The 22,207-nt window shown below is 44.2% G+C and overlaps 1 protein-coding gene and 1 pseudogene across 2 annotated transcripts in view; both read right to left on the bottom strand.

Annotated features, from left to right (window-relative positions):
• The window catches only part of HMOX2 (heme oxygenase 2), a 30,962-nt gene extending 13,653 nt beyond the window's left edge, over positions 1–17,309 (bottom strand). Inside the window, exon 1 of one of the 2 annotated variants that reach the window (XM_024553315.3) lies at positions 17,185–17,309. The gene's annotated coding sequence lies outside the window, so the exon portion shown is untranslated. The other variant, XM_045189820.3, reaches the window with a different exon arrangement.
• Positions 8,302–11,633, bottom strand: LOC112298372 (keratin, type I cytoskeletal 18 pseudogene; annotated as a pseudogene).
• Positions 17,310–22,207: the final 4,898 nt, after the last annotated feature.

Genomic DNA, 22,207 nt, shown 5'->3' with positions numbered 1-22,207 from the left:
ACTAAAGTCTAGCAGATCTGGACACACCAGGCTAAGCCACTTTTGAGCAGAGACCCATTGACTACAAAGAAATTACGATCAAGCCCTGGCTGGTGTGGCTCAGTGAGTGCCGGCCCGCGAGCCAAAGTGTTGCAGGTTCGATTCCCAGTCTAGGGCACACGCCTGGGTTGCAGGCCAGTCCCCAGTAGGGGATGCATGAGAGGCAACCACATATTGATATTTCTCTCCCTCTCTTTCTCCCTCCCCTCCCCTCTCTAAATAAATAAAATCTTTTTAAAAATGAAATTAAAGATCAAGAGAATTAAGTAATATGGCTAAGGTCATTCAAAGAGCTAGAGTCAAGTTGGAAGCAAACCTGAGTCCTTCTGAATGCAAAGTGATGCCTCTCGTGTCCCCAACTAACCAACATGTGAGATGAGTATGATGTCACCACAGACTACTAGTAACATGCAAAGCAAGGCTACAGAACATTGCATTTACATGTGCAATGGCCAGGTTTTCTAAACCACTGAGTGCATTTGGGTTTTTTTAGTATGAAAAGTGAGCTCAATCCTATGATTTCTGAAAAGTAAATGTTTGCCTCCCATTTGAAGATCAGAAGCTGCTGCTGCATGTCCCCAAAACACTCACTTTGGCTCCTTCAGATTACACGACAACCAGAGAAGACTCTTCTCTGAGAGCCCTGCTTTTGTTGGCTAGCCGGGCAGGCCAAGGCTGGAGAGTTGGTCCCAGGTGGGTGGATGGCACCCACCACCACTTGGTGCCTAAATGGAAGCAGCCAGACCTGCCAGACCTTGGTAGACAATGAAGCCAGATGCTTAGGGGCATCCTTACACCAGGGGAGGTCACAATTGGGTCTGCACATCTCTATAGCACCCATTGCCATAGTAACTATACAGATATAGAAGATCTAGTTTCAAGAATCTGACAGTGTATCCTCTACGTGCTGAGTGTTTAAAATCTCTTCAGTCCTATCTTTCTGTTTACTGAAAATAGAGAGTCTGTGTTGGAAACAGTAGTGTGATAGATAGGAAGCATGTCAATACAACCTTCTTTTTTAAAAAAATTAAAGCAAATAGAAATAGAAGAAACATTAGGTTAAAATCCCTTCATAAAGACAATCTACCTGAAATCTTCGTATTTAATAGTGAAATATTTGAAGCATCTTTGTTCAAGTCATCTGTTTTCTTCTCAGCAATTCTCCCCCTACTCCCAGGGCCCAGAGCTGTCCAACTGCTTCAGTGGAGAGGAGGATGGGGAAAGAAAATTTGGTTACTTTTCAAAAATATATTCTTATTATTTTCATCATCTGCTCCAGAAGGGTGCTTGAAGAGCCAATCAGGGTAGTTCGCTGCAAGTTCATAATGGGAAAAAACCAGAAATAACTCACATGTGCCTAAATTCTTCTATAAGCCACTAGGTAAAATCTATAATAGAAACCTTCCCTGGATGACTAAGTAGCAGTTAAACTGAGTCGGAGGAGGTGTGTATTTGTTGACCAAGGAAGATCTTTAAGACATAATGTTGAGCTAGAAAAGCAAGTTGCAGACTGGTTGATGCCAGATGACAGTGTTTCACAACAATAACACAAAATCTGTCCTCTGCAGGGAGTGCATGTCCATTCAAGAGTTCAACACAAAATTCTTATAAGATAGCAACTCCATAGGCCAAGGCATTGGTCAATCTAACAAAGTGGCTCCCATCTCTCACTTTGGACCAATAAGGAATCTTAACGTGTTTCCATAGGCCTACAAAGTGAGTTATTATCCCAGGCTCTTTCACAATGACTGCCTAGACTCTGGCAGCTAAGGGGCAGGGGGCTTCCTGTGGAGAGGGAGCAAGAAAACAAGGGCAGAGCAAGAACGGGTAACTCACAAGAGGCTGGCCCCATCCAGCACAAGCTGACATGAGCAGCAGCTATTAGACTTTCTCAGAGTGAGAGGCTCACCTTTTTTTTCTTTTTCAGTAATAAACTACATACTTGCAACACTCCTCAAACTATACTTAAAAAGCAGAAAAATATAAGTGGCAAAATGATTATTTAGCAAAATGCCCTTAAACTCTCTTTCTAAATACTCTGGCTCTTCAACAAAGCCTTTTAAGATTGAAAGGAAGTAATAACAGATTGTATTTTGTGACTCTGCCTGGTCTGCCTGACATTTCCAGTCATGTGTTTTACCTTCTTCACCAGTATGAAACTCTCAGGACACAGCCTCCCCATAACAGTTGCTGACAGTAACTCAGTGTCTGTGAAAGTGCCATATGTGACCATTAATTTAGACAAGTCTTTGTATTTCAATATACATCCATCTAAAAGTTTCTAGAAGATGGGTTCAGTAAGTCTGTAATAGCAGGCACATGCACAGAAGTCCCTTCTGCACAGCCCATGTGCTGATGTGACACCAAAGGAGTTGAGGCAATGACTGAATTGTATGATGATCTCTACAGCCAACCTGTGATAGGCACCCAACAAATGTTACCTGAACTAAGCCCAGCTGAGAGAATGCACTGGCCACACACAGGCTGAGAGACTGAGATATGTCTGGTTGTCACACGCCTGGGGGGGTGGGCGGCTTGAATGGGGAGGGAGGCTCAGGCCATGCTACTGGCATCTAGTGTGGGTAGAGGCCAGGGACACTGCTCAACATCCCACAATGCACAGAAAACACAAGCACAAGTACCTGCACCCGGCACCACCACCACCAATTGTCCAGGCCAAAATGTCAATAGCACCAAGGCTGAGAAATCCTGCTCACAGCTCAGAAGCAGTGCTGCAACTTTTCTTGGAGCTACCCCATTGGCACTGTGGATCGTCTTGTTGCCTCAAACCTTGTCTGTCTGGGACTTGGTTGGTCCCTTCTTTCCATTTCTTCCTGCTTCCGTTTCTGATTTTGTACGGGAAATCACCTTTGTCTGCCTCACACAGCATTGCTGTTCTTGTCCCCCATTCTAACCTCACCTCCCTCCACATGGGTAACACCTTTAAATTCTACATGGGGAATGATTTCTACGGTTTAAGGAACTTATCAGCCCTGAGCCAGCTTTCTACCTACAGCTCAGGGACCCTAGCCCGTTGGTAGTCTCTTCAGGGTCTGCCCTAACCTGCAGTGCTTACCACTGACCAGGCATAGGTAACTGATTACTGGAACTGTATCTGTTATTTGTTGACTCTGTGTCTCAATCTGGGCCATGCGATTTTGTTTTTAACTTTAAATTGGTTTTGAATTTGCTCTAGAGCTGGCAAATTAAATCTGAAAGTACTGTATGTTTGGAATGCATGAGTAAGTGTGAAATACTTTGTTTGGTGATCTTATTTGTTTTAAGTGATTTGATTGTAGCAGCCAGAGTTCAATTCCCAGAGTTTGTCCCATGACTTGTTTGCTGCAGCCACCATGAAGGGGAAGAAAGCCCTCTCCTTTTTGTAGTTTGCCTCCTTTTGGGGGTAAAAGAGTGTCGGAGGCTCCTTCCCTTCCCCAATCTTCTTCATCTCCAGCCATTTTGTGCTCATGTTCCATCCCAGCACTACTGTCTTCTACAAAAATCTGCCACCTTAAATTCAGGCATTCTTTCTTTTTTTTTTTTGAGATTTTATTTATTTACTTTCAGAGAGAAGGAAAGACAGAGAGAGAGAGAGAAACAATAATATGAGAGAAACATCAGTTAGCTGCCTCTTGCACACCACCAACCAGGGACCTGGCCCACAACCCAGGCATGTGCCCTGACTGGGAATCGAACCAGTGACCTTTCAGTTCACAAGCTGACATTCAAGCCACTGAGCTATACCAGCCAGGGCAAGTTCAGGTATTCTGGAGCCACTCTTTTTGCCTTCTGAGCTTTTCAACTTTACTGTGTACACTCGCTTTCCATTTTCTGTTGTTTGTGTTTGCCAGGCCTCTCAAAGACAGTGGAATGCATTCTATGACTGATTATAATTTTAAAATGGCTTTAAAAATTCCTATAGCATACAAAGCTTTAGTCATCTAAGCAAAATCTTAAATTAGTAAACAGGCTAACTCACACTTTGCAGAGTCACACGATTTGGGGTGGTTTGGTTAAATAGGCATATCTTTAAAATCAACAGCATTAATAATTCTTTTCCTCTACCTGGGGTTTATTAGTTAAATAAGTTCATGTTATCTCTACTACAAAATTTGTCAACAAGAAAAATAACCTGGTATGATAAAATTTTCGTAAGTAATCAAAACTTAATTGTTAGGAGCAAGTAAATTAAGTAAATCTAAATGGGATAAAAAGTTTCCCTTAGGCTAATCTTTTAGCAATAATTATATTGTAGTTAAATAGTTTTATAAATCTCTTTGGTAACCTGAAACTTTAAAGATTTGATTGCTATATTAAATAATAGATAGTCATTGAATGTCTAGACTACTTCCAAATAAAATAATGAAACATTAATAGTAAACACAGATTTATCTACGTTCTGATTATAGAGAAACTAAAGATATTTGGGCTCATTAATAAGCATGTTTATATCACATTAAAAATTGTGCTAGGAGCCCTGACCAATGTGACTAAGTGGGTTGGGTGTTATTCTGCAAAAGAGAAAGGCCGCCAGTTTGATTCCCAGTCAGGATGCATGCTTAGGTTGTGGGTTCAGTTCCCAGTCAGGGCACATGTGAGAAGCAACCAATTGATGTTTCTCTCATATCAGTTTCTTTCCCTCTCTTTCTTCCTCCCTTCTCCTTTCTCTAAAAATAAATAAAATCTCTTAAAAAAACTGTACTATGAGGAAATATGTTTTTAGAAATTATTCAATGTGGAGAACCAAGATGGCGGCGTAGGTAGACACACTGCGCCTCCTCGCACAACCAGAGCTGACAGAAAATCGAACGGCAAGGAAGTCCGACACCAAGGAAATAAAAAATAAACATTCATCCAGACTGGTAGGAGGGGCGGAGACCGGCACCGGGGCGGAGAGGACTCGCGTTGTGTGGCAGGACAGAGACTGGCGGAGTGTGGGACGAACGGGGCAGGCAGTCTGACCACTAGGAGACCCTGCGGCCCCACATTCACGCATAGATAAACCCGACAAACGGCGGGGGAGCGAAGCAGACCCAGCAACCCAGGGCTCCAGCGCAGGGAAATAAAGCCTCAAACCTCTGATTGAAAACGCCCGTGGGGGTTGGGGCGGCAGCAGGAGAGACTCCCAGCCTCACAGGAGAGGTCGTTGGAGAGACCCACAGGGGCCTAGGGCATGCACAAGCCCACCCACTCGGGAACCAGCACCAGAGGGGCCCGGTTTGATTGTGGGTAGCAGAGTGAAAGACTGAGGTCCGGTGGAGAGCAGAGTGGGCGCCATTGCTCCCTCTCGGCCCCTCCCCCACGTACAGCGTCACAGCGCAGGGACCAGCCTTACCCCGCCCAGGGAACACCTAAGGCTCCGCCCCTTTAAGTAACAGACGCACCAAGACAAAAAAAGAAAAATGGCCCAAATGACAGAACACTTCAAAGCTCCAGAAAAAATACAACTAAGCGAGGAAGAGATAGCCAGCCTATCAAATGCACAGTTCAAAACACTGGTTATTAAGACGCTCACAGAATTGGTTGAATTTGTTCGAAAACCAGATGAAAAAATGAAGGCTATGCCAAGAGAAACAAAGGAAAATGTACAGGGAACCAATAGTGATGCGAAGGAAACTGGGACTCAAATCAATGGTGTGGACCAGAAGGAAGAAAGAAACCAGATCCAACCAGAAAAGAATGAAGAAACAAGAATTCGGAAAAATGAGGAGAGGCTTAGGAACCCCCAGGACATCTTGAAACGTTCCAACATCCGAATTATAGGGGTGCCAGAAGGAGAAGAGGAAGAACAAAAAATTGAAAACTTATTTGAACAAAAAAATGAAGGAGAACTTGCCCAGTCTGGCAAAGGAAATAAGACTTCCAGGAAGTCCAGGAAGCTCAGAGAGTCCCAAGGAAGCTGGACCCAAGGAGGAACACACCAAAGCACATCATAATTACATTAGCCAAGATTAAAGAGAAGGAGAGAATCTTAGAAGCAGCAAGAGAAAAGGACACAGTTACCTACAAAGGAGTTCCCATAAGACTGTCAGCTGATTTCTCAAAAGAGACCTTACAGGCAAGAAAGGGCTGGGAAGAAGTATTCCAAGTCATGAAAGGCAAGAGCCTACATCCAAGATTACTGTATCCAGCACAGCTATCATTTAGAATGGAAGGGAAGATAAAGTGCTTCTCAGATAAGGTCAAGTTAAAGGAGTTCATCATCACCAAGCCATTATTATATGAAATGTTAAAGGGACTTATCTAAGAAAAAGAAGATAAAAAATATGAACAGTAAAAATGACAGCAAACTCACAGTTATAAACAACCACACCTAAAACCAAAAACAAAAGAAAACTAAGCAAACAACTAGAACACAAACAGAACCACAGAAATGGAGATCACATGGAGGGTTAACAATAGGGGATTGGGAGGGGGAGAGAGGGGGAAAATGTACAGAGAATAAATAGCATAAATGATAGGTGGAAAATAGATAGGGGGAGGGTAAGAATAGTGTAGGAAATGTAGAAGCCAAAGAACTTATAAGTATGACCCATGGACATGAACTATAGTGGGGGAATGTGGGAGGCACGGGGTAGGCAGGATGGAGTGGAGTGAAGGGGGGGAAATGGGACAACTGTAATAGCATAATCAATAAATATATCCAACAAAAAGAAGAAATTACATGGGAAACACTGTCAAATTAAAAAAAAAACACTGAGCCTTCTTTATGTTTTATTTATATGTTATAAATGTTCCAGAAATAAATGTGAAATTGTGGAAATCTGAGCTGTCTTCACCTAAGATGCTGTTATCAAAATTGAGGGATACATATAACAACTGAACCTGAGTATCAGACTGTGGTAATAGTATATGAGTTCATGATTTGGGGTTTTTTTGGCAAAAATGACCCCTCATTGCACACTTTTGCTGTCCTGATGTCCTTGTAACATGACAACAATCTACTCCTGAATCAAAAATTAAGATGAGTGAACAATGGCTATAAATGAAATGAATAGTCAGGGCTATGGAAAACCCAAGACGGCCATTTGGTTCTTCCTGGCTCCCTGGCATTTTTCAGTTTTTGCATTTCTTCATCCACCATCATACATTTAAGCTGGACTTCATTCAGCTGCCATTTAGTATGGGTTGTCATTATGCTCCTGTTGTTGTGTGCATGTTTTCCTGGATAGGTTGAAGCTTACTATGCCACAAGGCTGAGGCCCTAAAAATGACAAAGAAATTGTTAGAAAATATAATTCCTACTTGGGGTGTGCCTACCAAAACCTCTAGTGGTTGGGACACCCAGTTGGCTGAGCAAATCACGTGAAACTTAGTGGACAGACTTGCAAACTTCATGGAATTATGACTGACCCGGTCACCCTCGGTTATCAGGCAAGGTCCAAAGAACTAATGGAAAAACTGAATTCGAGCAGAACAAACTGAATTACACAGGACTGAATGAACTGATGGGGACGGTTAATTTTATGACTTTTTGAAATACTGCTGATTTTAAAAATCTTTTGCTTTCCAGATACAAGGAATTTTCCTTATTTACATCTCTATGAGCAGTATTCAGGTGTTTTTTTTTCTCTCTGATTCCTCCAGACTTCAGAAACTCTTAATGAGTATTATTATTTTCGTGGCAATATGTTTGTTATGATAAATTCAAAAATATGTTCCTTCGGTAGCAGGACACAGTTGAAAACTCTTGATGAAGCTTTGACTGAACTGGAGTACCATATTTAAAAGACACATGCATAGACTATGAATGTCCCCAAATGGTTCTAGGGAAATTAAGATTGACTTTGGAGTCCAAGAAAAGCCCCTTGGAAAAACAGCCTGGTACTTTACATGGTTTTCAGCAGTCTTTCCAGGTAAGTAACAAAGGCTGCTTTCCTAGGAGATGGAACAAGAAGAACCTCAAGACATTTTGGGGAACCTTGAGAACTAGAAGAATCCACGCAAATCAATAGTTTTTGTAGGCAAATGCTAATAGCAACTATGTGGCTTGGCTTCTTAGCCCTGAGAGGCTAATTAGAGTACAATCTAAGGAATACTTTTATTATCTCTCATAGCACTTGTTTCCTATTTAACATGTTTGTTTTTCAGATTACAGCTGATTTATCTGCGTCTCCTACTGCGCAACACAGAGTACTCAGCTAATTGCAGTTTGCTAAGTGACTGAATGATTTCCAGAATGCAAGTATTCTCAAAATCAAGGTATCCTTAAAGAGCAGATAACAAAGAAGATAGTTAAAAGTGAATCCCAGAAATAAGAAAAATGGCTGGCTAGTGAGTAAGCATTTTTGAGCAGTATTGTTACTAAAACATTGCTGCTTATGGGGGTTGGGAGGTGAGATTGGCCTTGGAGGGGGCCAAGCATTTGATGCTTTGTGATCAATAACTCACAAATGTTACATTGTATTGACTTTTTTAAAACTTAAATTATATTTATTATTTATGCTGTTACAGTTGTCCCCATTTTCCTTCCTTTTCCCCCTCCAGCCACACCCACCTACTACCTTGGCAATCCCCACACCATTGTCCATACCCATGTCCACGGGTCCTGCATGTATGTTCTCTGGCTACTCTATTCCCTATGCTGTACTTTGATCCCCACGACTATTCTGTAACAACCAATTTGCATTTCTTTTTTTTAATCTTTCAATGAACTTTTTATTGGCCTTTTGCCCTACAGAGGGATGCCCCACTTCTGTTGCCTTTAATGCCTCAAAACTTTGGTGTGTTGACCTCAAATACCACTCTGCCGTCCACAGTCCTGCGAGTCGTGGTCTTTTGGATAGTTTGTAAGGAGTGGCTCTCATCCAGGGCGTCAACAAGACTGAAGTCCTCCCATTCTTCCAGTAGGCTGTGGAAGGTGGCAATCCCAACCTCCAGCTTGACCTTAATGTTCAGCAGAGCCTGGTACTCCTGGGCATGGCGCTGCCCCTCTGCCAGGGTCTGGGCCAGCTCTGACTCCAGGTGCAGCAGGATCCCATTGAGTTGTTCCATCTGCATGACAGAGCATGCCTCCACCTCCCTCAGGCTGTTCTCCAAACTGACTTTCAGATTCCTCATTGAGTCCAGGTCAATCTCCAACGACTGGACTGTATGCCTCAGCTCTATGAGCGTCATCTCAGCAGTGCCTATGTCAGCGGTTTGCAAGGTGACCACTGTGGTGCTCTCTTCAGTCTGATAGGACCAGTACTTGTCTAGCTCCTCTCGGTTCTTCCCAGCCAGCTTGTCATACGGGCCTGGATGTCTGCCATGATTTTGCCAAGGTCCTGAGATTTGGGGGCATCCAACTCACAGTCAACCCAGAATTGGCAATCTGGTTTTGTGGACCATTTACTTCTTCCTCATAGTTCTTCATGAAGAGCAGCTCCTCCTTGAGAGCCTTGATCTCTGCCTCCAGCTGCAACCAAGTGATACTGGCGTCATCGATGACCTTTCGGAGCCCACTGCTGTCATTTTCTACAGACTGGCGCATGGCCAGCTCCATCTCATACTTGCCTCTGAAGTCATCAGCAGCAAGACGGGCATTGTCAATCTGCAGAACGATGCGGGCATTGTCCACAGAATTTGCAAAGATCTGAGTCCTCAGGTCCTTGATGGTCTTGAAATAATGCCCCCAGTCTCTGACCTGGGGTCCCTTCTTCTCTAAGTGTTCCCAGATTTTGATCTCCGGTCTCCAATTATCAGCCTCCAGGCTTCTCACTCTCTCCAGGTAGGAGGCCAGGTGGTCATTCAGGCATCTCATAGTCTCCTTCTCGCTCTGGATGCCCTCTATGCCCACCAGACCCTAGGCCACCCCTACAGCCAGGCTCCTGGATCCTCAGCTGCCCTGCACACTGGGGGAGCAGAACACCGAGATCTGGGAGCCTGAGCCCCGGATGCCTGCATAGATGCTGGCCACACTGCTGGCCAGCTGGACCTGGTAGCTGGGCAACTGCACAGAGCCCAGGGCCTGGTAGCTTGTGGAGAAGCTGGAGCATGTGCTGAAGTTCATGTTGTTCGGGTAGAAAGGTGAGAAGCCAAGACTCAGGTTGAAGCTGCCCCAATTTGCATTTCTTAACCCTTCTAACTTTTTGCCTGTCCCCTAGGCCCCCCTCCGATCTTGCAACCATCAAAACATTCTCTGTACTTGTGATTCTGTTTCTGTTCTGCTTGTCTATTTTGATTTTTAGATTCAATTACTTTTTAAAATATTTTATTTATTTATTTTTAGAGCAAAGGGAAGGGCAGTAGAGAGAGAAACATCAATGTGTGGTTGCCTCTTGTGTACCTACCAGGGACCTGGCCCACAACCCAGGAACATGCCCTGACTGGGAATTGAATCAGCGACCTTTTAGTTTGCAGGCTGGCACTCAACCCACTGAGCCACACCAGCCAGAGGTAGATTCAATTATTAATAAATAAGTATTTATTACCATTTTATTGTTCATGTTTTTTATCTTCTTTAGCCTTTTGCATTTTAATTATGATGTGTTTTGGTGTATGCCTCTTTGGGTTTATCTTGTTTGGGACTCATGGCACTTCCTGGACTTACATGTCTACCTCCTTCACCAAGTTAGGGAAGTATTCTGTCATTATTTTTCAAATAGGTTTCCAATTTCTTGCCCTCTTCTCCTTCCAGCAGCCCCATGATACAAATGTTGGTATGCTTGACATTGTCCCAGAGGTTCCTTATACTACCTTCATTTTTTTTGGATTCTTTTTCCTTCTTGTTGTTCTGACTCTGTGTTTTCTTGCTTCGTTATGTTCTAAATCACTGATTTTATTCTCAGCTCCATCCCCTCTACTGTTGATTCCCTGTAAACTATACTTCATTTTACTGTATCCTCCATTTCTCACTGGTTCTTTTTTATGGTTTCCATACCCTTTTCTATGCTGCTGAAGCTCTCACTAAGTTCACTGAGCACCTTTATAATCGGTGTTTTGAACTCCGCATCTACCAGACCATTTGTCTCTCCATTTTGTTTAGTTCTCCCTCTGGGGTTTTGCTCTGTTCCTTCATTTGGTCATGCTTCTTTGTCTCTTCATTTGGGCCTTCCTGTGTTTGTTTCCATGTACAGATAGAACTACTACAACTCCCTGGCTTGGTAGAGTAGCCTAATGTAATAAGTGTCCCATAAGGTCCAATAGCACAGCCTTCCCAAATACCCAAGCTGGGCACTCCAGGTGGGCCCACTGTGTGGATTATGTACACCCCCCATCATGCAGCTGAGCCTCGATTGCTACTGGCAGGTCACTGGGAGTGATTTACCCAGGACAATCAGCTGCAAGGACTGGCAGTGACCACTGACCACTGTGGAGAATCAATTGTGCGAGGGCCCACTCTATAGAGCAGGACTTACTTCAGCAAGGCACTGGTGCCTGCTGAGTCCACCCTTTGAGTGTGTCACTTGTGGGGGTGGGTGGATGGTGGTGCTCCAATGTGGTCTGTAGAGGTCCACTGGGTACAAAGGCTCTGGGGCCTACCACGAAGTACAGGCCAAAGTTAGCCACCACCTGTGTTCTGTCCAGGGCCACCCAAATAAGCTACAAAACAATCTGCAGTTGGCTGCTACTTGTGCTGGGCTTAGAGGTGCCCAAGCAAGCCCAAGCTGTGAACCAAGGATAGCTGCTCTGCCATTTGTGCTGGGCCTAGGGCCACTTAGCTGTAGGCATGGGGCACACTGAGGCCAGATGCTGTTTGTTTGAGAGAATTTAGGAAAAGCTGAACCATGAGCCAAGACAAGCCATTTGTGTAAAAAAGCAACTGGAAACAGCTTGGGTCAGCCAGAAGGTTGGGTGGAGCAGAGCCTCAGGGAATCACCAGGGTGGGGCAAATATTGTGAGCCAGGGTGATAGAGTCCCTGATATGGCACCCACCTGCTGGCTTTATGGCTCTGTGTGGGGAGGGCTCAGAAAAGGAACAATGTCCTCTGCCAGCTCCTCTGTCTGGGAAAAAGCTGTCCCCCAGCTCCTGCCCTGATGCCGCACAATTCAGTTCCTCCCTATATTTCTTTGATGTCTTTCAAGCTGCCGTTCTTGCGCTGGAGCTCAGAGGGACTGAGTCCAAGTTAAGTCTGTGTGTGAGCCCTTTAAGAGAAACTGCCTGAGACTGTAGCAGTTTGTCTTCCACAGCCTCAATTCCTGTTGGTTTTTACAGCCAGAAGTTATGGAGACTTATCTTCCTGACACCGGAACCCTGGGCTGTGAGGCCTGCTGTAGAACCAGCCTGTTCCGTGTCTCTGCCCCTACTACCAGTTATGATATAGTTTCTACTTTAATTCCGTAGTTGTAGGGCTTCCATTCAGCTCAATTTCTGATGGTTCTGAACAATGGTTATTACTGTAGTTTAGCTGTAATTTTGATGTGGCTGTGTGTGGAGGCAAGCTATGTTTACCTATGCTGCCATCTTGCATTGCATTGGTTTTTAAACTGGCTTTCTTACATTCCACAGATACAGCTACCGAGAACACACCATTTAGATTTTATTTTAAAGACTTTGAAAGCCTGATTAGGAGCAGAGAAGAACATTCCCACTTCCTTACCCTCCCCTATTTTTTAAGAAATGGATAGGCAAGATTTAACATCAAACTAACAAATGCTTGACTGCACTCTTTCACCCCATAAATGCACAGGCCACCTGATACTTCCTAATATCTGCCTCTGAAAAACCTTTTCCCCCAGTTGGCTTTACAGAAAGGATTAACAGCAGCGTTCTCCTCTTGTTTGTTACTATCCTAGGGAAGGGGTCAACCTGAAGAAGGCAATAGCTGTACAATGTCCCAAAAAGCCCACATCCTGTCTCTAAGCACATTTTAGAGGGAACACACCAAGGCATTAAGTTATCATCATCTCAAGGGAAAAAATCAAAATGCTACAGTGATCACAATTTACTGAGAAGAAAAAAAAAAAACACCCAGCAGTTTAACACTGTAAAATGAAGTAACGGCCATTAGTGAGGCAGCCCCCACAAACTACATGAATTAAAGATACATGAAGCGGGTGCCTTTAATTCCCAAGAAGTCCACAGAAGTGACCAACATCATTGTCTCTATTAACCACTATTGAGAAGAAATTCAAATAGCGCAAAACATCCACTGTCAACTATGGTCATAATTAGGCAGAAATAAATGAGTAACTTTAGGAAAAAAGAAGATAAACCAGATGGGAAGGGGAACAGTTGAATAGCTTATAGGCCAAGAAAGGCAGAGAATCATGTGTCCAGGGCGCTGAGAGGTATGTTCAACCAAATCCTACACAGAAGGCCAACGCATAAGGCAAGTGCAGTGAGTGAGTGTCCATAGTTAAACTAGTAGGGGAGGGCTGGGGACTAAGGAGGTCGTCTCCTTGTAGCACCCTTAGGAACTCTGAGCTCGGCCTAGTTCAATGGCTGTGGTCTAGGGGGTAGCTAGGATACTAGCTTTGAAATAGACAGCTTCTATTTCCTGCTGTATATGCTAAGCGACCATAGCCCTAGGACAGTCTCTTAGGCATCTATGTCCAAAGCAACAGAGGGAAGCTGGTCCTGGAATTAGCCACTCTTCCCAAACCTGCCCAGAGTTTTCTGGCTGCCAGGCCAGGGCTCCATATACTCTTTCACACCTTATTTCCAATATTCCAGCAGCTTCTTGAAACACATCCTGACCTTCCAAAAAGCCTGTGGTTTCTGTGTCTTCAACTCACCCCATCCACAACACTCCTGCTTAGCTCTAATTCTGTATCAGCCACAATTGACAGTAAGGTCTCTGAGTACATACCCAGAGCCTCACCCACACTAGTCAGTGAGGGTGTTTCGTTGCCCTGTTCCTGCAAACCAGATTGGAACACCATGTGTCTGTGGGAACATGCTGTCCTCTGCACAAGGACTCATGCATGTCCCATGACAGTTGGTTTTCAGTGAAACACTGTTTACAAAAGAATCCTAGGGTTTCTGTCTCTTATATTCCACCCAAATACCTTCTCATCTGAAAACACAAATTCAGAGAAGTGTATTTCTGGAGATGGGTAGGAAGGGTATTTGCCAGAATAGAATAATCATTAATCTTTTTTGGTTGCAGATTCCTTTCAGAGTCAAATGAAGGCTTCAGACTCTCTCCCCAGGACAATCACATATTAAAAAATGTGCCTATGCCACTCCAGAGCAACCACAGGCTCCTACAACTCACCCATGGACCCATAATTAAGGTTAAAAATCCTAGTTTTAAAAACATCCCTTTATGACAAACATTCTCTTTCTGGGTAATATGTTTTCAGTGAGACCCCTGAGTGCTTTCTAAAAAGAGGTATCCCATTTCTTTGGCCTCCTTCCTTCTTTCTCTTCCTATTCTTTTACCTAACCCCAGCAGGTTCAGTTCAGGTTCTGTTTTTTTCCGTTTCTCTGCTCTTCACTTTCTTGACCTCCCAGAATACTGAGTGTCAAAACAACAATCACAAGCTTTCCAAAGTGATTTTACTGTTTCGTGTCCCCAAGGTGACTGCCAGCTCCTAGTGAACAAGGACGATGCTGGGTTCATTGTTGTTTTTGCACACCCCCTCGGTGCCAACACTCTGCACACTATAGAGGCAATATGTGCTTGCCAAAGGGGCAGATATCACTGCTTCTTTGTCTCTCAACCTCTAGGCATTTGCACTTGAAAATTAACTTCTTTAAAATCTGGGCATATGCTCTGGAAAAGCCAAATTACAAAGGGCAAAAAAAAACCCCAAAACAAAACCCAACCTGCAGTAGCTAGTCACTCCACTTCTGACTTGCGAACACAAAAAGTCTCACAAAGCAGGACAAACATGACATTAAACACTGGAAATTTTGCTGAGGTTAACAGAAACCCAAGTGAGTGGTAGAGGAATGGAGTGTTTTAAGTTATTTTCTAATTACTAAGCAAAAAGAAGGCCTGACTCTCCCTTGCCTTCCTGTAGGAAAATAAAACAAAGGAGTGGAGGTTTAACACTATCTCACTACAACTGCTTTTCGCATCTGCCTCCAAATACTACTTAGAGCCCTCTCCCAACCCACTCAATTTTGCTTACTGATTCCTTTCCTCAACCTGCCTGCCCTCCTCCAGACCGTCCTTGAAATAGTTCTAGGTGATAACAGTTCATCTGCAGCAGTACTGGTCTTGCCAGAGGGAGCAACAGATCAGTATCTAGGGAAGGGCAGGCTACACTCGGGCATGTGACATACATTTATCGTCAACAAACACTTATATTGTTCATGTGCTCTGTAACTACAAAGAGGCCTAAGACCTTGTTGAAAATTGCTGCATTAAATGTCTATTGATAACTTTTTGGTTCACTACGGCCAATAATGTACCAGGAGGTAATTTATAGTTTTTCATCTCTTTTCTCTCCAAGGTGTTCCAAACTAAATTTTAAAGTTTTACACTAAAATATACAATTCCCATTATCAAAAATATTTTCCTCCTGGGGGAGTGATATTACAGGTTTTGGTGCAATCCTGACCAAAGCCCAACTGAACTCTGAAATCCAGAGTCAGCTTTTAAAAGAAAACTAAAAAAAAAAGTCAAGGTAGCCCAGAGGCCCCAGCTGTCCAGTTTTGCTTTTCCACCATCTTGATGACGGGTGAGCCAAACACAGTAATTATACTTTACTTTCTGTAACTCCTCTTTTCATTGGCATTGGCATTTCTAGAGCTTATACTCCTGACTCAAGGATTCACAGCATCTCACATTATAGGCCCCCCCCCTAAAAGCAAGTCAGACAGTAGGGTAATCACAGAGTTTCCTCTTCAAATCCCCAGTTAGATGAGGTCACTCACAGGTGTGTGTTACCAAGACCCCTCAAATTCCCACATCCTCACCGGTGTTCTGGCTTAGGCACTGTACTTGAAAACTTTTTTCCAACTTCACCAAGTAAACTTGTAAATGCCCAATTGAACTGTAAGTTTCTGGTAAGCTTGTGTTGTTTTGCCTTGTGATATTTCTTGAAAAATATCTAAAGAATAAAGCACAGATTTACCAATGTGCATTCCTTATCTCCCTCCTCCTGAAAGAAAAACTAAAATTCTCAATATGAGAGCTAAAATTTAAACACACTGGTTAACACCATGCCAGAAATTCAAATATACAAAACCAGTAAGTTTCCGTTTCCTTCCATTTGGGAGGACAGTTTAGGGGGTGGGGAAGACAGTTTAAATAACAATCCACTTCCAATCTCTACAACTCTGTTTGAGAAAGAGCATGGGATTTGAAGGCAGTCGACCGTGTTTCACCTTCTTGGTTGTGGGATGCAGGTCAATTCACTTAACCCGAGTCTCATCACTAACCCCATTTACAAGTGGGAAAATTATCAACCCACGGGGTTCTGGAAGTGGCTGAGAATCAGAGGCTTCCTGAACTATAAACCATGTTTATTTTCTGGTTCATAGAATCAGAAAATAAAACAATAACATAACAATAATGGATGACAGCCACAGGTCACAACAACCGGTTCATCAGACAAATTTAAATGGCATGACAGACAGGCCTTGTGAGGAGACTGTGCGAGGCGGTCCTGGCAGCTCTTATAGGGCAATTAATAACACGTCTGGAGAACTGTGCCTATGAGGTGACAGGTAAGCTCCCCACCCAAACAACCCGCTGCCCCTGGCGTTGATCCCTCCCAATTTGGCACTCAGCACTGTGGCGGCCGCGGGTCACTCTTGAAGTCATAACAGTGACTCAAAGGGCCCTTCTGACTAAGGTGAATTGGATGGAAGAAGGGCAGAGCCACGGCCCAAGACAAGCAGCCAGGCCGGGCACCCATCACCAACTCTGGGGAAGGTCCGGGTCCTCACGGGCCCCAGGTGGGCTGACATGCTGGCTGGGAGCTGCAACGTCCGCCGGAAATGCCAAATCCACCGGCGACGACCCCGGGGGGCACTCGCGAAGCCAGAAAGGAGGATCCAACGGGGCCCAACACAAACTGGCCATTCAGACTTCCCCGGCCCTCAGAAACCTCGTCTATGAAGCGGGGTTCCCCCACACCCAGCCACTTCCCCGCTCACCCGCTTCCGCCGCCCCCAGCCCGGGCCCGCTGGGCCTCCCTCAGGCCGGCACTGGGGACGCAGAGAGCCGAAGCCCGAAGCCGGCGGAACCCAGCTCCCAAACACCGGGACTGGTGGAGGCCCACCGAGGAGATCGGAGGAAGCCCGGGAGGATGCGGGCCACTCACCAGCCACCGATCCTTTCGGCCTTCGGTCGGTCCTCTGGTCTGTGACCACCTCCGCGCGTCGGTCAGGAAAACCCTCAGAAGTTGCTACCACCCTAGTCTAGTGGGCGGGCGCGAGGGCGGCCTGACGTAGGCACGCAGCGGGAGGCGGGGCCTGCAAAAGGCACGCCTCTGCGGCGGGCGAGTGGCTCCTCTCTTGGTACTCGGGTCTGCCCCGGAACTCAGGGTGTCTCTGAGTCAACTAATAAGAGCATGTGTTTATGAGGCTTCCTCTAGGCTAGGCGCTTTTCTTAACCAATGTCACCACCTCTTCAGACCCATCACGCGCTGGGCTCCACCTGCCCTTTCTGTTCCAGCCCCAGTGGCTTCCAGTCATTTCCTTAACCATCGGACTGGCTGCAGATTAAATGACTGGCTTGTAATGTCCACTGTAGGCAAAGGTGTGGGAAGTTTACAGTGTTTGTTGGAGTTATTAGGTGTCCACAAAAGAAATTACAAGCCTAAGGAAAAGTTTAAAGAGTTTATTAGAGCCATGTATTCTGGGCTAGTCCTGCAAGCAAAAGTCCAAAGGATAGAGAAAATGCTCAGGGAAATGGCAATTTTGCAGTTTATTTTATACATTAGAATCATAGAAGAAGACCTAAGAAAGGTTACATGAAATCCATTGGTAGAAGATTAAAGAGGTGGGGGAAGGTAAAGTGGGAAAATGTCTAGGATTGGATAGAAAGTAAAATGGAGAGAGACATGTTCCTTTTACATTAGTGAGTGAAGGATAGTAAACATTTAACATAGTTTACAGAGGTATGCAGGTGAAAGATAATAATGAGGAATGTTAGGATTGATTTCCGCCCCCCCCCCCCCCCCCGCCCCAGCATACTGGGATGTTTATCTTTGGCAGTCTTGAGAAGAAATGATTCTGACATTTTAAATATGTTATTCTAGATGCACACAAACAATGGACAGGGCCTGTTCAAGGAAGAGGTAATCTATCATATGGGCCTTAGGACAGGACTTCCCACCATAACCTGCTCAGTTAGGAATGTTTTGATAATCAAAACATCCTGTGTGGTTACTTTCAGTTAGTGAGTTTGTCAGGCTTGCTAAGATAGCCCCTTTTTTGTTCACATGGGGAAGGAGAGACAATTTGGCGAGATCTGTTAAAATTTAGAATGGGCATTCTCTTTGACCCAATAATTCTGGGTAGGAACACTTGTATTACCGAACTCCAAGGGTTCACTGCTTGGGGTGCTCTATTCAAAAATGTGAACGAAAGCATTGCAGGTTTGATTCCCAATCAAGGCACATGCCTGGGTTGTGGGCCAGGTCCCCAGTAGGGGGTGAGCAAGAGGCAACCACACATTGATGTTTCTCCCTCTCTTTCTCCTCCCCTTCTCTTCTCTCAAAAAAATAAATACATCAAATCTTTTTAAAAATGAGATGTGGTTGTTGCAAGTTTTATTTACTTTCAGCAAATAGGGAGACAGGGAATTTGTCACTGACCAAGGGGTTCTTGCCACCCTCACCCCCAAGACAAATCAGGAGAGGAGGTGAAACATTTAAAATTAGAGGTTTTCTGAAATCAAGGTGGAGGAAGGAGAAAGGAAGAGAGCTTGATGCAACTAACCACAGCTTAGCTCCGGAACTGCTGCCAGGGGTCTGGCTTATATAGGACTGATTCATCACGCAGGTGCAGAGTAGATTTCTTTATTTTTCAGGTTCCAGCAGCTGGCATCTGTCTGGGCAAAGAAGAACTCTTTGCTTTACAGGTGTGCAGAGCAGAGCTCTTTGGAGAGTACCTGAAGAAAAACTTTAAACTTATCTAGGAGAGTCTCAAAAAAAAAAACAAACAAACAAACTGAAGAGCATTCCTATCCATTTAAAAATTTCTGCCCCAGGGAAGGAAGACTATATATATGTATATATATACTCACACGCACACACTATTTGGTCAATTACATGTTGATTTCTTCTTTGCAGTTAGCTACTTTCACCTGGTTGGGTTCCTTTCAGCTTATCCTGTTTACTACTGAATCTACAAAATGTTATGCCAAACTTTAACATTTATCAATAAATGATATTTAGAATTGCCCAGATCTTGAGACTCTTGTCCTGTCTAACATTTGCAAGAAACCAAAAGGACACAAACAAGGAAGGTCATTGCAACACATACCATGGTACTCCATTTTAGTGAAAACTTTGAAACAACCTTCAAGTCCATCAGAAGAAAATAGAGTAGGGTTTGACAAGGGTACATAAATTCAATAGAGTTGTCCGGCCAAGATGGAGGTGTAGGTAGACACATGGTGCCTCCTCCCATGTCCAAAAGAAGGACAACAACAAATTTAAAAACAAAAAAGCAACCAGAACTGACAGAAAATTGAACTGTATGGAAGTTGGACAACCAAGGAGTTAAAGAAGAAACATTCATTCAGACCAGTAGGAGAGGTGGAGACAAGCAGCCGGGTGAAGTGGACACGTGCGTGGCAAGGCGTTGGCTGGTGGAGCAGGCGGTCCCACATTTGCACGCAGGTAAACCAGGAGGAACAACTGGGGAGCGAGACAGACCACGCAACCCAGGTTTCCAGCGCAAGGAAATAAAGCCTCAAAACCTCTGATTGAAAAAACCTGTGAGTGTTGAGGCTGCAGGAGAAACTCCCAGCCTCACAGGAGAGTTCGTTGGAGAGACCCACAAGGTCCTACAATGTACACATGCCCACCTACCCAGGAATAAGCACCAGATTGGCCCAATTTGCTTGTGGGTAGTGGCAGAAGTGACTGAAAGCCAGCAGAGAGCTGAACAAGCAGCATTGTTCCCTCCCGGACCCGTCCCCCACACACAGCGCCACAAGGTAGTAAAGTGGGATGTCCCACCCTGGTGAATACCTAAGGCTCCGCCCCTTACTACCTAATAGGCACTGCTGAGACACACAAAAAAGGCCCAAATGAAAGAACATATCAAAGCTCCAGAAAAAATACAACTAAGCAACAAAGAGATATCCAACCTGTCACAGTTCAAAAGACTGGTAATCAGGATGCTCACAGAAATGGTTGAGTATGGTCACAAAATAGGGGAATAAGCAAAGGCTATGAAAAGTGAAATAAAGAAAAATATACAGGGAACCAACCATGATAGAAAGGAAACCAGGACATAAATCAATGGTTTAGACCAGAAGGAAGAAATAAAAATAAACAGTCAACTGGGACAGAATGAAGAAACAGGAATTCAAAAAAATGAGGAGAGGCTTAGGAACCTCTGTGACAATTTTAAACATTCCAACATCTGAATCATAGGGGTGCCAGAAGGAGAAGAGGAAGAGCAAGAAATTGAAAACTTATTTGACAAAACAATGAAGGAGAACTTCCCTAATCTGGCAAAGGAAATAGACTTCCAGAAAGTCCAGGAAGCTCAGAGAGTCCCAAAGAAATTGGACCCAAGGAAATACACACCAAGACACATTATAATTACATTACCCAAGGTTAAAGATAAGGAGAGAATCTTAAAAGCAGTAAAAGGACACAGTTACCACAAAGGAGTTCCCATAACACTATCAGCTGACTTCTCGCAGGCAAGAAAGGGCTGGGAAGAAGTATTCAAAGTCATGAAAGGCAAGGACCTACATACAAGATTACTCTACCCAGCAAAGCTATCATTTAGAATGGAAGGGCAGATAAAGTGCTTCCCAGATAAGGTCAAGTTAAAGGAGTTCATCATCACCAAGCCCATATGAAATGTTAAAGGAACTTATCCACGGAAAATAAGATAAAAAATATGAACAATAAAATGACAAAAACTCAAAACTATCAACAACCAAACCTAAGAAAAGCAAAACAAAAACAAACTAAGCAAACAACTAGAACAGGAACAGAATCACAGAAATGGAGATCACATGGAGGCTTATCAGTGTCAGGATGGATGGGGTAGGACAAAATGGCAGCCGAACTACAACCCGGAAGAGACGGCTGACGTCAAACCAGGGAACCACCAATGATGGATTGCTGCTTTGTTCAAGGAGACCAATCCGTAGCCCCCACGAGGGGAGCCAACCAGAATTTGGTGCATAAAACCCCACCATATTCCCTGCTTGGGCACGACTTCCTCGGTCCAGCTCTGCGGATGGGGGAACCTCGCCCGGGTGTGCAAACCTCAATAAAGCTCTGTACTGCCTAATTTTGTGGCTGATTGGCATTTCTTCCTTGGCAGTGCCTAAGAAAACCTTTCAATCAGCAGGGGAGGGAGAGGGGAAGAAAGGAGAAAAAGGTACAGGGAATAAGAAGCATAAATGGTAGGTACAAAATAGACAGGAGGAGGTTAAGAATAGTATAAGAAATGTAGAAGTCAAATAACTTATATGTACAACCCATGGACATGAACTAAGGGGGGGGCAGGAATGCTGGAGGGAGGGAGGTGCAGGGCAGAGGGGGATAAAGAGGGGAAATGGGACAATTGTAATAGCATAATCAATAAAATATATTTTTAAAAATTCAAGAGTTGTGCCCAATTAAAAAGGAAGTGTAGCCCTGGCAGGTTTGACTCAGTTGGTTGGACGTTGTCCGGCAAAGCATGTGAGGGCAAATGCCTGGATTGCAGATTCAGTCCCTGGTTGGGTGCTTGTGAGAGGCAACTAATAGATGTTTCTCTCTCGCATCAATGTTTCTCTCCCTTTCTTTCTCCCTCCCTTCTCCTCTCTCTAAAAATACAAATAAATTTAAAAAGGAAGGGTAGACACTTCCCGAGAAAGGGCATTCAGTAGAAGGGGGGAAAGCAAGTTTTAGGACAATATAAAAATATATTGTATGTAATAAACTTAACCTAGAGAACAAATACTGAACTCTAAATTGTATTCAATATTTAGAAATATTGAGTAATATGTGTGCTGAAGTGTTTAGGGGAGAAGGGTACTGATGTCCGCAACTTACTTAAAACGTATTTTAAAAAAAAAGATAGCTGCTAGATGTTACCGGTGCACCGGGGATTCTTCCCCATCGGCCAAAATGGCAGCAGGGGGAAGTCCTTCCACTAAGCGTG

This window comes from Desmodus rotundus, chromosome 1 (assembly GCF_022682495.2).
Source record: "Desmodus rotundus isolate HL8 chromosome 1, HLdesRot8A.1, whole genome shotgun sequence".
NCBI lineage: Eukaryota > Metazoa > Chordata > Mammalia > Chiroptera > Phyllostomidae > Desmodus > Desmodus rotundus.
The sequence above is the reverse complement of the archived record's forward strand: the minus strand, read 5'-3'. Positions and strand labels throughout refer to the sequence as shown.